This window comes from Ambystoma mexicanum, chromosome 5q (assembly GCF_040938575.1).
Source record: "Ambystoma mexicanum isolate Mex_15411 chromosome 5q, UKY_AmexF1_1, whole genome shotgun sequence".
NCBI classification, from domain to species: domain Eukaryota; kingdom Metazoa; phylum Chordata; class Amphibia; order Caudata; family Ambystomatidae; genus Ambystoma; species Ambystoma mexicanum.
This window is the reverse complement of record NC_090933.1, coordinates 409,149,922-409,164,788: the sequence shown is the minus strand read 5'-3', so window position 1 is coordinate 409,164,788 and position 14,867 is coordinate 409,149,922. Positions and strand designations below refer to the sequence as shown.

Genomic DNA, 14,867 nt, shown 5'->3' with positions numbered 1-14,867 from the left:
TAATAATCTCATTTGATTGCTTATGTGATGGTACTCCATGGAAAAGAAATATTGGAGGATTTCTTATTTTGTAAACCAAGCGTGTGTTGGTATTTGCACGGATGGTGCTCCTTTATGTAATGTGTGGTGGTAGAGCTGGGTTAAAAGCAAAAGGATTGGCAGTAGCTCCACATATATTATAGACACACTGCATGATACACCGCAAAGCTTTGCATGTGCGCAATATGGGGAATGAACTCACAGAGGTGCTGACTTCTGCTGTAAAGATTGTGCATTTTATTAAGATGCACCTCACAAGAGCCTGTTCGTTTGCCACATTATGTGCAGAAATGGGAGGTGAACATGATGCTTTGTTGTTTCAACGGGGGTCAGGTGGCTCTTGAGGGGAAAGGTTTTAAATCGCACTTATGAACTCAGGAACGAAGCGAGACACTTTCTCCTGGATTTAGACCAGACGGAAGAAGATCCTCTGTGATTCAGGCTGGCTCGTACTGTTAGCTTACCATGGCGACAGCTTTGAAAAGCTTCATTTTCTAAACCTCTCCCTGCAAGGCGCAGAAACAACATAATTTGCTATGAACGCAAAAAATATCAGCATTTAAGAGAAGCTGGATCTTTGGAGAAAAAGGGATGATGTTGACATTGCTGATGCATTTCCATTATTAGCAGATGCTCTTGAGGAGAGGGAGTATGATGTTTCATGTGTTGCTGAACTAATAGGAAACCATCTCAGAACCAGTCTCAAAGTACTTTCCAGAGTACAATTTTATCGTCAATGACTCAGTGGTTCAGCCATTCCTAGCAGACGTAGGGTTCCACCTTCCAATACACCTACAGGAGGAACTAATGGAGCTTCAAAGTGACTGCCTACTGGAGAGCCAATTCAAAAAATGGTATTTGTGTAGATTTTGGCAAAATGTGTCTGCATAGTTTTCAACTTTATCCAAATGTGCAGTCAGTGTACTGTTACTTGTCATCACTGTGTACCTTTGCGAGATTGGATTCTCAGCACTTGCAGCCCTAAAGACTAAATATCGGTCAAAGCTGGAGGGGGGAGAAAACCTGCGGTTGGCTATTGCAAAAAGTGAACCCAATAGTGACAGGCTGGCTGCTGAAAGACAGGCCCACCCTTTACACTAGTTCTCCAATATGCCACTGTCCAACTTACAAGTGACTGCTATGATAGTAATCTCAAAGTTTGTTGTAATTAAGAAACACATTGTTACATCAGTTGCATGTCACGTGTTACTGTAGGACAGCAATATTGGCTGTTTTCTTTTGTGGGAAATACATATCCAACACTACTTTTAGTCAAGTCCTCTGTATTGTAGCAAAAGATTTGAAATGCTGCTTTTACAAATGTGTGTCCTCTAATCCAAACATTTTGAAGTCCATGTGTATAGGGGGCCCAAGCCAGGTACATTTTGGGCCCAAGCCAGGTACATTTTTCTTAGGGCGGGGGCTTGGGGTCAAAAAGGTTTGAAGACCACTGCTGTAGGGTGACTATCTTGTTATAAAGAACATGTTTTTTTTATTTAGAAAAAAAGGGTGAAGAATCTAATTGCTATCGTAATACGTAACGGCACTCTTTAAGTGACATCCATTAATTGCCCAGAACCTGAGAGATTTCCATTAAAAGAGAGTCCCGACCCCTCGTGCCCCCCAGCTCCACCATTTTCCACCTTGTTCAAGCTGGGGAACATTTTTTACACTATATATATAATTTTGAGATGTGTGTAATGTCGAAGGTGTACTGGACAGGTACTCTGTTCTCATGTTAAGGTCAAGGTCAAAGCACCCCTAAAGAGTTTCTGTAAAGCTGCCCCCCATAAAAAGCAAGCTGCCAGGCATTCAAAGACTGTCATTTTGTATTGTAATGCTTCTGAATAAAACATTTTCACTGCTGGAAGTCAGAGATGCATTTTGCCTGTGAGGCAGAGCTGTTGTATTGCTATTACGCCATTTATTTTAAAGAACATATAGAGAGCTTGTTTACCCCAGTTGATTTTTTCCATTGCCTTTTCAGTTCACAGTAGGGTGAAGTTGTGCCAGTGTTCTAATTCCCTCCATGACTCATGCTCTCCTCCATCTCCGTTAAGTTTATGTTCAACACTTTGGGGAAATTGCTACAGGATTTAATAATTACAAATGTAAGTTTCAGGGACTCAGACAGATTACTGCATGTTCTAGTTATAATAATGTCCTGTTTGTTTTTTCCAACCATTGTACCATTGTACCTCAGTAGTTAATAGAAGATAGTGTGCCTGTAAACTTTATAACTTATTTATTGAACGCTTGCCAGGGCTAATTGTGAGCACTATGTCATTAATTTGAAAATATATTTTTTGATCATTGTTCATGATGATCTGGGGTGAATGCTTTTTATGATGATGTCTTTTTTTTTCTTCAATTCTTTTGGTCAATAATGATGGGACCAGTTCATTCTTGTTCAATGTTTGTGGAGGTTGGAGCCATTTTCTTTCTTTTCCGGATTTTTCAGCAGCCTTGTGTAAGAGAGGACTGGCGCGGTAGCAGGAGTTTTGTGACCTGGATGTGAATTGCTTTGCTATTTGAAAGTTGGAGCTCATTTTATTCCCTTAAGGCAGTGGTCTTGAGTACAAATATAGTTTCCGTGCCCCCCCCCACACACCCCCAGTGGCGCCCCAGAATTTTTTTATAGGTGTGGCCTGATGAGGCCACAGGAAATCTTGGGGTGCCACACCAAAACAAACACATAACTGAATTTCAGGAAATCTATTATGCTGATGTAGTGTATAGTCAAGTTGAAAACTATGTATATATGAGAGCTAAGGAATTGCATATTGATATAGTTCCATTTATTATTTAACTGTTAACTAATTAATGTATTTGATGCGCATAGACTAACACCAGTATGGTTAACATTTTGAGTTCCACAATCCTGTTTGTGCGAGACTTGTCCTCGGCCTCAAGCCCTGGGATCGTATCTCTCTGGCCCTGAAATCTCTTCATTGGCTCCCAGTGGCTGCAAGGATTAAATTCAAGAACCTTTGCATTGTCCACAGGGCTTTCTGGGGAATGTGTTCAAAATACCTTCAACTTTCCCTCCGTAAATACCTTCCTACTCAAGCTCTTCGCTCCTCCACCTCCAACTCCCTCAGGGTCTGTTGCTTCTCCAAGCAACGGATTGGTGGCAGATCTCTTTCCTCAGCAGGGGCCTCCCTCTGGAACAGCCTCCCTGCCACTCTGAAACTTGAAGAGAACCATCTCCAGTTCCTGAAGAACCTCAAGACATTCCTCTTTGCTTCTACCTTCACTTCCCCTCTCCCCTGCTGATTTGTCTGCTTTGGCACAATGCACCTGGTTTTCCCACTGATTTCGGGTCCAGGTCCATGCCCACCCAGCCACTCACCGGCACTGCCCATGCCAGCACCTGCATTTGTGTCTGTATCTGTTACCCTACACTCCTCTTACCTGCACTTACCAGACACCCCTTGTCTGCGCTCAAAACCTGCACTTGCCACCTTGCTGGCTGCACTACCTTTTGTATTGTTGTACCCCTTGCTCAGCACTTTCTACTTTTCCCCTCTCCCTTACACTTTCCCCACTTGCCTTCCCCTGCACTTGCGCGTTCTCACTGGGCCTAGTGAGATAGCTGTTTTGTTTTCCCTTGTTCCCCCCTCCCTTGCGCTCTGAAACACTTGTGTATGAGCACGATACAAATAAAATATCATATCATAGCCAGAGAATCCTCTAAATCCTCACTCACAAGTTTTTAATTGCTAACATATCTATCGAATATGGTACACTCAGCAGGGTTTGACTTATGTAGGCATAGAATACTAGATGTATCTTGCCATTGGACTGCATTTATGATGGGAATGCACCCAGTCGTACATTTTCTTAACGCATTGGTCTCCACAAAAGAATCTTAGGGAAGTCAGGTTGATGTTAAGATGAGGATCTACAAAAAAGGCTTATTTTCAGTTTCTGAAATAGCAGCTCTTCTGCTATCCCCAATTTAGTTTTCAGAATGTTACTTGTAAGTATGAGCAACACACCTTTCCTTTACTATATCTGTTTCACTGAGAACACAACCCAAGTAAAGTCACTACCTGCAAGTGTGCATAAAAAACCCAGGCAGTTCAAAAGTTGGACTTTTTTAGGAATACTCTTACTCTTCGGATAGTGGGTGGGATTGGCCATGGGAATTAGCATGGCCATGGGAAGTCAGTGGGCTGGTAAATAAAAGGCCCTCAAGTGTCCCTCCTCACAAGTCCTGTCCTGTCCTTCCTAATTGTACTCCAGTTCAATAGTATCAGTTTACAGCAAAAATTAAAAATAGAATGAAGTAAAACTAAGGTAAAAGTGAACCTTTCTGGTCAGTTGCCCTTCTGGTCCTTGGCTGCTCTGGTGAACTCTCCTCTGGTCCTTGGCTCCCTTGCAGGTGAACCTTTGGTCCATCCCTCCTTTGGTCATTGGCTCTCTGGTGAGTAGGTGGCAAAAACAAGAAGCAAAACGCTTCAATTTTCTGTCAATCATACAAACAAGTACCTTAGCTACCTGAAACGCACATAACCAGTGCTCCACACAGCTGACAAAATATCTGAAACGTTCACCATACAGAGCCATATCTTTTAAGATCTGCAAACATCAATGTTGTAACAAAGCAATCTTGGCCTGATTCCTCTGCTATTGCATTAGCCCCCTACCCTATTACTTGCAGATCCTGAAGCTCATAGAAAGTGTGAAAATGATAGATGGTGTGCAATGAAAGATTCAATATCATAGCATAACAGGACATTGCAGAGTGTGGGGCAGTACTCTGGACGGCAAAGCAACTTCAGTGACTGGGAGCAACGGGGGAGAAAATGTAATGTTGGTTAAACCACAGTTAGTCTGCTATACTAGAAACTCTGGTGCACTAACTGGCTGGTGAGACTGCCTGTCAAATCAAGTGATTGAAGACTGGAGGAGGGCCAGTGCAGCATGATATGTGACAGTATTGGAGCCACTAGCAGAGGATAACCAGGGTCCACCAATGTGTGCCTACACGTATTAAAGCTGTCCTATTGTAAGGGTGAAGCATAATCACTGATAAGCACTCCAATGTGTGCAGTTGAAGTCAGGGTGAGATTGCATTATTTGCCCAGGATCACACGCTTATGCTAAACAGCGAAGCAGGGATTTTCACACACTCTCCAATTTAGGCACGACCACCTTCTTCCACACTTTATTTGCAAGAAGTAATAATGTTTTGGGAGTCGAGGCCTACAATAATACTGTCTTATACAGTTTACTTTCAAAATACACAAATTGCATAATAAAACATCATGACAACATGTAAATCATTATAACAGCATGTTGAGCTAATATCACAGTACCTTTTTTTCTCTTCCTGAATAGAAAACTATAAGATGCAAAAGGCAAACTATTTGCCCACTTTATTTTCAGCGCTTTAAGACTCACAATAAAAGCAGTTGTGTAGTAAACTCACTAAGGTTTGGCGATTCGTCACAAACCTCCAGTGTGCTATGCATGGTTTTAAGACCATTCAACTGAGGACATCAACGCAAACTTTACTTTTTAGCAAATGAAGCTATTAGACATTATGGGTATGAACAAATATTTCAAATGGTGCTTTATTGTGTTGCTGGCTTTAACTGTCACAGATTTGCAAGATGACTGGTGGTCTTTCAGTTTGAAATTCATCATCCTGCATAAGAAAGGCTATGCTGCTGAACGACAAAAGAGACGTATTGTCCAGTTTATTTTGGCGCTGGCTGGGGCTTGGTGCCCGATAACGGCATAGGCGCAGGACTGGAGGCGGGAAAATACTGTGCCTACTGATACTAATGGTGCAAAGGGTCAGGGTTTCACTCTCCACCAGCAGCAGAATGAGTTTCAAGGCTTGAGTAGCAGGGGTGAAATAATTCCATTGAGCTTGAAAGGTTGATACTAGTAGGCACGTGAGCTATGAACACTGATGGTAGCACTCACTCGAGCTGTGGGCACTGATGGTAACACGCAGAAAGAAGGGAGAGGACGATGGGTCCCAAGAAAGGCTGCCGTCTACGGTGCTGGTTCATGTTATAGGTACACCATCTGAATCGGCTGCCGTATACGCATGACTCTTGCTGACTGACTGCAGTAGAGATCACCGTCTTCCTGGGGGAGGTTTTGTGATGAGAACAGGTCAGTGCCTAGGCTTTTCCCTATGCCACTAACTTTATTTTTCAGATTTCGAATACTCCAGCGCTAGGTGCACCGGTACTTGGGCTCTACATGTAGGGATCTCTGTTGCAGCCTAATGCCTGCGGGCTGGAACTGAGGTTGCGCAAGTGCTAGGAAGTCCGCACTGAACCCAGGGCCCAGATATCAAGTAACGCTTTCACTGCGGCATTCAGATGCAAAACCCACTTTCATCTGTTTTTAATGCGTTTTAAGGAATGCAAAAAAAATATCTTTCTCCGGTCGTTTTAACATGCATTCCCTGGGCTGTGTCAAAGAGGAAGAAGGGGATTGTAAAACCTCTGCAAAAAAAGAGAAGCTTTTATTTTCTATAAATAATGTAATAATCTGTTAGAATTTAAAGAAAACAAACCTGGAGTTCGAACAACCTTAAACAGTGTAAACTGCTGTCATATTGTATTTGCAGCTTCACTTCTAGACACAGGCCTCTAATCTGATCTTCCGACTTTGAAAAGCAATGGACGTGCATTTGCGTTATAAGCAGCCATCATAGTTCAATATCAGCTTTCTCTATTTTTTTTGCACTAGTAAACAGCCAGCCAGAACGGCCACGCAACAGTGAATATGTTACTCCTCTTTCAGTGGCATATACGTTGAACCCAAATGAAAATCGTTCGTACGGTTTTGTTTAGCTTTGGTGGTTTAAAACATTAAAGGGAACCCAGAGATTTGACGACGGGCAGTACTTGCTTGCTTTTTTGCAGGGTGGCCGATGGGGGGGTCTTGACCCCCCCCCGGCTGACCCTGGGCGGCACCCCTGCACACCCCAAGCGCTTATATTTTCTATTAAAAACAGTCACCATAAACCATCTTCGCTTCCTCCCATAAACCCCCCCTGGGCATCCTTTAGGCCCCTAGTTTGAAGACCACTGCCTTAAGGCACCCTATCTGTTCAGCATACAGAGGCCCCCTTTTTGTGGGTGGGACGATTCCTTCCCTTTCTTTTCCCACACAATGGGTCTCATTCCGAATCCGGCGGTAACCCTGCCGGTGCTACCGGAGGGTTGCCGCCGGACTCAGAATAATTTACTGGCACCTGACTTCCCGGTTACACAAGGGGATTCCAACCCCGGCGGTCCAGGAAGTCAGGCGCTGGCAAATTGTAAGTCTCCATTCCCATAGAGTTGTATGGGACTCTATCGGAATGGGGACCACGGAAGCACCAGCACTGTTGCTAACGCTGTCAGTGCTTCCATGACAGTCTGCCTACAGTGGCCGCTGTGCCTGGCAAGGTCAGACCTGTCGGGCACAGCGGCTCCGGCAGTCAGACCTTTACTTTGCCGGTCCGGAAAATACAGTACCGGTAAGCTTACCTTCACCGTTGTTTCCGGACTGGCAAGGTTATAATGATGCCAAATGACTGTTCTACTGATGAATCTTATTGCTTCCATACCGTCGCCAAGTAGGGTACACATGCTTCTACTGGCTGCCCCTCTCTGCATATAACGCTGCTGCTGCTCCAATGCCCCCACAATGTTCCACATGAATAGGTCCATGCTTTCCTCAGATAGGTGCACCCGACCCTCAAAGTAATAAGCTATCTCCATGTATTAGGCTGTGGTGCATGTGTGAGAAACCATGCCTTTGCAAAATTTACCCATGGCTTGGTTTACTTTTTTGCATGATTTTTCCACTGCTCATGAGTGCTGCACTATTTCAGCTGTAGTGCATAATTTATGGCACAGTAGCGATGCTTATTGGGGGAGGGCCTCTGACCCTTCTGGAGGATAGTGCCTGGCTCATGTTAGCAAAGGCCTGCCTGCTAAGGTGTAATATTAACTTTTTATTCCCCCAGTAAAGATCACTTTGGTCATGGGTTCTGTCCCTGCATACCCTCTTATGTCCGGTCCCTATGATTTCCTGTACATGTTGCTATCCGCAAGCTGGGACTCGCTACGATTGATATTTACATTTAAGAAACTGAAACGGGTGCTTGTCTTTTTAAAGGACATACACATAGTGACTCTGCAGCATTTTAGGTACAAGAGCTCTGCAGTTAAGAATGTATTGCCTCTCCAGAACACCCACCTCTAGTTTTATTAGCGAGCAGATGGAACTAGGTGTGAAACAATGGGTGAAAGTCTTGCAAATACTTGGAGCATACCAAATGTACTCCTTTTTTGGGCAATAATTCAAATCATGGCACTCTTTAATTTGCTTTTCTTTTATTCCGACAATTATGTGTATTTGAAAGGATGGGCAATTTGAGCCTTTGGCAATTCCTGGTGAAGTTAATGTAAATGGCTTGATGATGGTACATCTGACGTCCCTATGTGGAGGCAATCTCTTTTCACACATACAGATAAGTGATGCACAATGCCCACCACTCTCTTACAGCATCTCTTAACTCTAGAGTAGCTCTCTAAAGTATACATGGTCTACATGATTTTTCTTATGTTAATCAGCATTTGTAGATCGCCTTTTACCATTGGTATGATCTCAAAGCGCTATGGGTTAAGCACCCTCGTGGACGGTAGTCCAGGTCAGAGTATGTGTGCAGCTAGACTGAGTTGTGGGTAGCTGCATGGGGAGGGAGGGAAAGCGTCCCAAGGTGCGCAAGAATAAGCAAAAATGAAACTAAGGAGACGTATAGGATCAAGCTTAAGGGGAGCTGCTTACCCCAGTGTACAGCTCAAGCAGAAAGTCTGTTTTATTGATAGTCACATTTTGAAGTTTTAACTTGCCTTTTTCATACCCGCAGGCAAGAAACAGTGTGTTAAGACACAGAAAACATTTAACAAAATAATTAAAACCTATTGTGATGCAGAAGTACTAATTTTGTGCTTTAAAAAGAAAGGCAGAGGAGAAAAAGCAGCTACTGGTGGAATCTAGGAAGCACTGGAAAACCTAGAGTGTTGCGATGCACTGAAAGAAACAAAAGAAAACAAAGAGAATTATATTGTAAAAGCTGATGGGTGGAAACCGACTATTCCCAAACCTAGTAATGGCTGTTCAGTTTATGTCACAAAAGCTGGAAAACCCAAGTCTTTTGGCAGGGATGGCTAGTGTTCGTCATTCCTCCTACATTCCTGCCTCAGGACCCGCCGGGACAATTGAAAGACAGAACAGTAAATCGGAAGATGTCTCTGTGTAATGTTACAGTTCCCAAAGATGTAGCTGTGCAACACCTACAAAATATTGCGCTATCAAATAACAGTCAATTGTCTTCTACAAAGGTTTTGTTGGACAGATCTAATTAGACAAGCTCAACTCTATCACCACATCTTCTCAACGGTGCGTGCTTTTTACAGTATGACGGTCATGCCTGTTTACACAGTCAAGTGATACCTACACGTTCCCACAAACCTGCTCAATCATTCAGATTATGGTCTTTAAAAACAATGGAATTGGAACATTCCCACAACCCAAGTTTGGTTGCTACGTCAGCCCCTGCTACTAACGTAATTGGTGCTCACATGCTGCTGTGTTAGAATGAAGATGCAACTGCTCTTGTCTGTATAACTATATAGTTGATTTGATGAATGTGTAGGTTAGGCCAACTTGTAAATTGTACATGTTTTTGTGCTATTGGGTATTGTATATATGCATTCAAAGAAATAAATTGTCTATGATTTCTGCTGTGGTCAGCTTTTTCTTTTGGGTGTGGTGAATGGGCAAATTGATTGTTAGCTGTTCATAGTGATATTGGGTGAAGTGACTGTCAGCAGTCTGTCATGCAGGTAGACCTTCTATTTAAGTCACTGAAAGTGCGTATTTTAGTGCAGTGATTTGTAATTGTGGAGGTTTATTGGGTGTGATGCCATGTACGCTAGAGGTTAGAACTGAAATGAGGGTGTTTACAGGTTGGTTTGTGACATCGTGGGGTGGATTTGTAGTTTTGTATACTAAATCGGCTAACTTAGTTAACAACATTTCAGTTCTCTAGTATAGAAGGCAAAGATGGATAGTGACAGCTGCAAATGTCCAGTACACTAAACTCACCCTATAGTAATAACACCTGTTTTACACACAAGTGATACATCCTGGGTTATTCAAAACCTTTTTCCTAAATCTTTTGGAAGCATCATGAAATAACTTCTCCTGAAGTTGTCTGCAATAATCATTCACAATTCCAAACCCATCCTGAAGTTGTCATGGGGTCATCCTGGAGTCATCCCCCACCCATCCGGAAGTTGTCATGGGGGTCATCCTGGAGTAATCCCCACCCATCCTGAAGTTGTCATGTGTTCCTCCTGGAGTAATCCCCCACCCATCCTGAAGTTTTCATGGGGGTCATCCTGGAGTAATCCCCACCCATCCTGAAGTTGTCACGGAGTAATCCAGGATCATCACTGTAAGTAATCAGAACTCAACCTGGAGTAGTTTCTGTGGTAACTCTAGAGTCCTCTCATTTAAATATTTCGGTCTATACACATACTTCAGGATGGTTTCAGATGATCTCCCTGAACTAGCCATGGATGACTCCAGAATGATTCCAGAAAGATCTTCCTTTTTGTCTTGTGCAGTGTTATAGATATTCTCTAATAGGTCCTTGCACCAAACATTACTATAGAAAAGAGGCCAAACACATACATTCCAATGGGATGACATCACCCTGGCAAACTTTCCTCACCCTGCAAAAACAGGAGCACTTGCGTTGACTTCAATGGGGGCACGCAAATGTTGTATATAAGTCTATTTGAAGCACTTTACTGTAGTTTGACGGTATTGGCAGGCTTCGCCACACAAATGCCACTCAAACGCTGACTTTTTCCCGAGCTTTTTGCTGAGAGGGAAATTATTATTATGACGCAAGATGTGAAAGGTGCGCCAAATTGCTTCCCATTTTGGAGAAGCTTGACAAAACATGTCTTTGTTCCTCTAGGCTCAGGTTAAATGACTTGGCATCAAGGGGTTAACCAGTGACCAGCCTGTTTGATGCCTGAGCATGAGCTCCCGCTACTGAAGTGTCCTTTGTGTGCGCATTCCTACTCGACATAGTCCTGTTGCACTATTTCAAATCCGAGAATTATTATTTCCTTAGCAGATACTGCTTAATTGAGTTATCTTCCCAGGCTGATAGACCTTTACAGTACATTAGTGGAGCAGAAGCAAATTCTTTCCATGCCTTGCCCACCCTCACTTTCTTTCCCAAAGGACTTACCTTTGCCTTTTTGTATCACCGCCTTTAACTCGACTACAGTCGGCTGAGGATATGCATACCCGCACAGCACAGCCTGACTTCCTGCTTCTACTACCTGGCTTCCTGTCTTCCCACTCGCACCCCGCTTCACACAGCGCTGCCTACCCCTAGCCCTTGCATTGTTTAGCTTGTTCGAGTACAACTACTCTCCTTTGGTAATCTGCACAACCCGTAATGAGGGTTGTCCTACTTTTTAGCAAAAACTTTGAAACGTTAAAATCGAAATGGCGGGCTCAAAGACACAACACACTACTAAACAACATGCTGCGGAGTGGACTGGACCATTACAGTCTTTAGTGGACTAACTCAAGTAATATACAATGTAAATTCATGAGATATAAAAACAAAACACCAGGAACCCAATGAAGTACCGTCATTTTGGGCACATATCACTTGTGTGAGGATGTACACAAAAGTATGCACGCAATCACAAAGGAATAGAAAAACTTACCAATTCTCTTTTAAATGCAAAACCTCTGCTTTTGCTTGGAAACGTCTGTTTATTCACATCCCATGGCCCGAAACTCTCCTTTCTCACGCGCACATATCGCAGAAGAACCTGCAGTACAAACCCACACGTACAGGATTAACCACACCGGACCACAAGAGGGTAGGCTGTGCAGCTGCTCATGTGCTGAGAACCCACTCGGACACATAAGAGCGTGGAACGGATAACTCAATGAGCATTTAATTTAACTGGACTGGCAGGTTTCTGCTCTCTGTGCAGCATGGAATCACACCAGAATTTGTTGGCATAACAGACCAGTCCAACCGGTTTCCCAGTCGACCAGGAACCCGTCCAACAAGACTGCATCAAAGGCCAGCTCGACATGCTGCTGCTGAGCTCAGCTAAGCTGCATACACAAGCGAATGATTCACGCCTCTGTCAACTCCAAGAAACAAATGGGGCAAAATGTTGTAGCCTGCGGCAAAATAATTTACCAGGCGTCTGAGGAGAGGCACATGTGTGGCTTAGTGTAGAGCGAATAAGAAATTTATTGACAAATACTTTTTCGGATTGCACACTGATTCGAAAGAGGCTTCATATTTTACAAAAGAATTAAAAAAAGAAACAACAAGAACGGTGTTATGTGGGTCTCAGCTGTGCTGCCGGCACTGCAGCCCGGTAATGGTAGGGCCTGGAGCCGGCATAGGAGGGGTGTGCATGCGTGACATAAACACACGTCCACACGGGTGCTGTGTTTGCCTGCAACTGCCCTTCCGTTGCCGAAGTTGCGCCACAGCGTTAACTCTACGTCACCACATTCGCATGGTGACGTATACATAACATCCCTCTTCTTTCCCCATTGCCAAATAAAACAAGCATATATACAACTCTGTTACAGCACCTCCTCCATAGCTCTCAACGTTTTGTCACCCCATGGCGGATGAAAACATCTGATTTTGCTTTTAGCGCATGGAAGCCCATTCATTTATATGGAAGGGTAGAGAGATTGGCGGGTGAGAGAGCTACTTTCAGGGTGGGTGACTTCCGCCAAAACCATGTGAGTTGAGAGGTATGCCTCCTCTCACTTGAATCCTTGTTAGCGCACATAATCACGTAGCTTGTCTGGAGGCTTTGGCGCCGCCCTCAGGTGATGCCGGCCCACTGGATCCGGGGGTGGTAGGGCTGACTGGCTGTGTCCCCCTCTGTTGTTGGGCCAGGCTGTCTGCATTGGTTGGTCTGGGGGATTGGTGCCACCCCTCTTTTTGGTCCGGTTGTTGTGCATCAGTTAAACTTGTGGACGGGTGGCATCCTCCTTGTTGGCTCTGGTCCATTACCGTCAACTGTCCTTCTGCTTCCCTGCCGTTTGTTTGGTCTCGCTCCTCTCTCCATAGTGTCCGCAGAACTTTCTTTTTTTTTGATAAAACATTTTTTATTGTTTTAAACATTCCAAACTACACAACAACAGCTTTCATGGATTAGCATGTCCTTCCAAAATACAACCATTAATAGACCATGTATCAATCACTCATAACATTACCCCAGGTTTTAGTGCATTCCGACCATATCCCTCTTATTGCATATGACCAGGTCCAGCCGGTTCTAGGGACCAATCTCCTCCCACCTCCCCCATATCTTGTCCGCCTTAGTAGGGCATCCTCTGGCGGTATATACTCGGTGTTCTATGGTGGCACAAATGTTCATGTCTGTTGCCCATTGCTCCATCGTTGGGGACTCCGGGGCTCCCCATTTCTGCGCTATGTTGCGCTTCATCAGTCCTGCTGCTGTGTTCAGGAGCAGCTTGCCCCATTTAGTAAGTTCAGTCTCAACCGGCGCCCCCAAAATGAGAATCCTCGGGTCTAGTGGTATGCGGCACTCCAAGACATTGCCAAGTACAGTACAGCATTCACTCCAGAAGGTACGGATTTGGGGGCATGCCCACAGGGTGTGGAAGAAGGTCCCCTCCTCATCCCCACAGCGGAGACAGTTCGGATTCAAGGCTCTTTCCCATCTGTATAGTATCGTCCTGGGGTAATAGACCCTGTGCAGGATCCAGTACTTGGATCCAGTCTTCTGGATCGATCACCCCTACATCTGCCTCCCATTTAGTTTTCAGGGTCGTGAGTTCCGGTGTGGCAAAGGATGTAATAGCATTGTATAGGATGGAGGTGCATTTGGTGGGGATAAGAGCTGGTAACATATTACGTTCTATTGGTGTGTAGTCCGGGACATTGGTACCTGCCGGTATGTGGTTTCTTAGGGCGTGGGCCAGCTGTACATAGTGATATCGCTCAGTATCCGGGAGTTGGAATTTTTGCTGTATAGTTTCAAACGAGGCTATGTCCCTCTCCTCAAGAATGTCCCCAACTCTCAGAATCCCAGCCCTTACCCATCGAGACCATGGTTGAAGCTTCTTTACCTCGGGCAGGTTACAATTTCTCCACAAGGGTTGTGCCACAGTTACACTATTTCCCCACCCAACGAATCTATGCGCCTGTTTCCAAACCACAATAGTATGAACCATGGTTGTTGGTGGGAGGGGTCTCGGAAGAGTTTGGTATAGCAGTTGCCACGGGTCGGTATCGTGCATGGCTGCAACCTCGGCCTTGATGTGGGGGAGCTCCCTATCTCCATGTAGCAGGTCGTTGACTACTGCCAGCTGTGCAGCCCAATAATATGTTTGGAGGCGCGGGGCTCCTATCCCACCCTCCCAAACCGATCTTTGGAGCGTAGTGAGCGCTATCCTCGGTTGACCACCCCCCCATATTAGTTCCCGAAAAAGGGATTCAACCCGCCCAAAGTCGGAGTCCGGGATCCCTAGTGGGGCATTTTGTAAGACATAGAGAAACCTTGGGAGAGTTATCATCTTAAAGAGTGCGGCTCTTCCCATGGGCGTAAGAGGAAGAAGTCTCCAGTGGTGGGCGTCATTAACGAAACGGTCAAGGACCGGTTGAAAATTGCGTAGTGTGTATTCACTCAGGTTTGTGGTCACCCAGATCCCCAAGTATCGAAAACCTTGCGGTTCTGTTCGGTACGGGCATTCCCAAG

The 14,867-nt window shown here is 44.6% G+C and overlaps 1 protein-coding gene across 1 annotated transcript in view; it reads right to left on the bottom strand.

The window, feature by feature from the left end:
- The window catches only part of RBBP8 (RB binding protein 8, endonuclease), a 2,310,314-nt gene extending 2,298,288 nt beyond the window's left edge, over nucleotides 1-12,026 (bottom strand). Inside the window, exon 1 of the mRNA XM_069620894.1 lies at nucleotides 11,826-12,026. The gene's annotated coding sequence lies outside the window, so the exon portion shown is untranslated. The remainder of the gene's footprint in view (nucleotides 1-11,825) is intronic.
- Nucleotides 12,027-14,867: the final 2,841 nt, after the last annotated feature.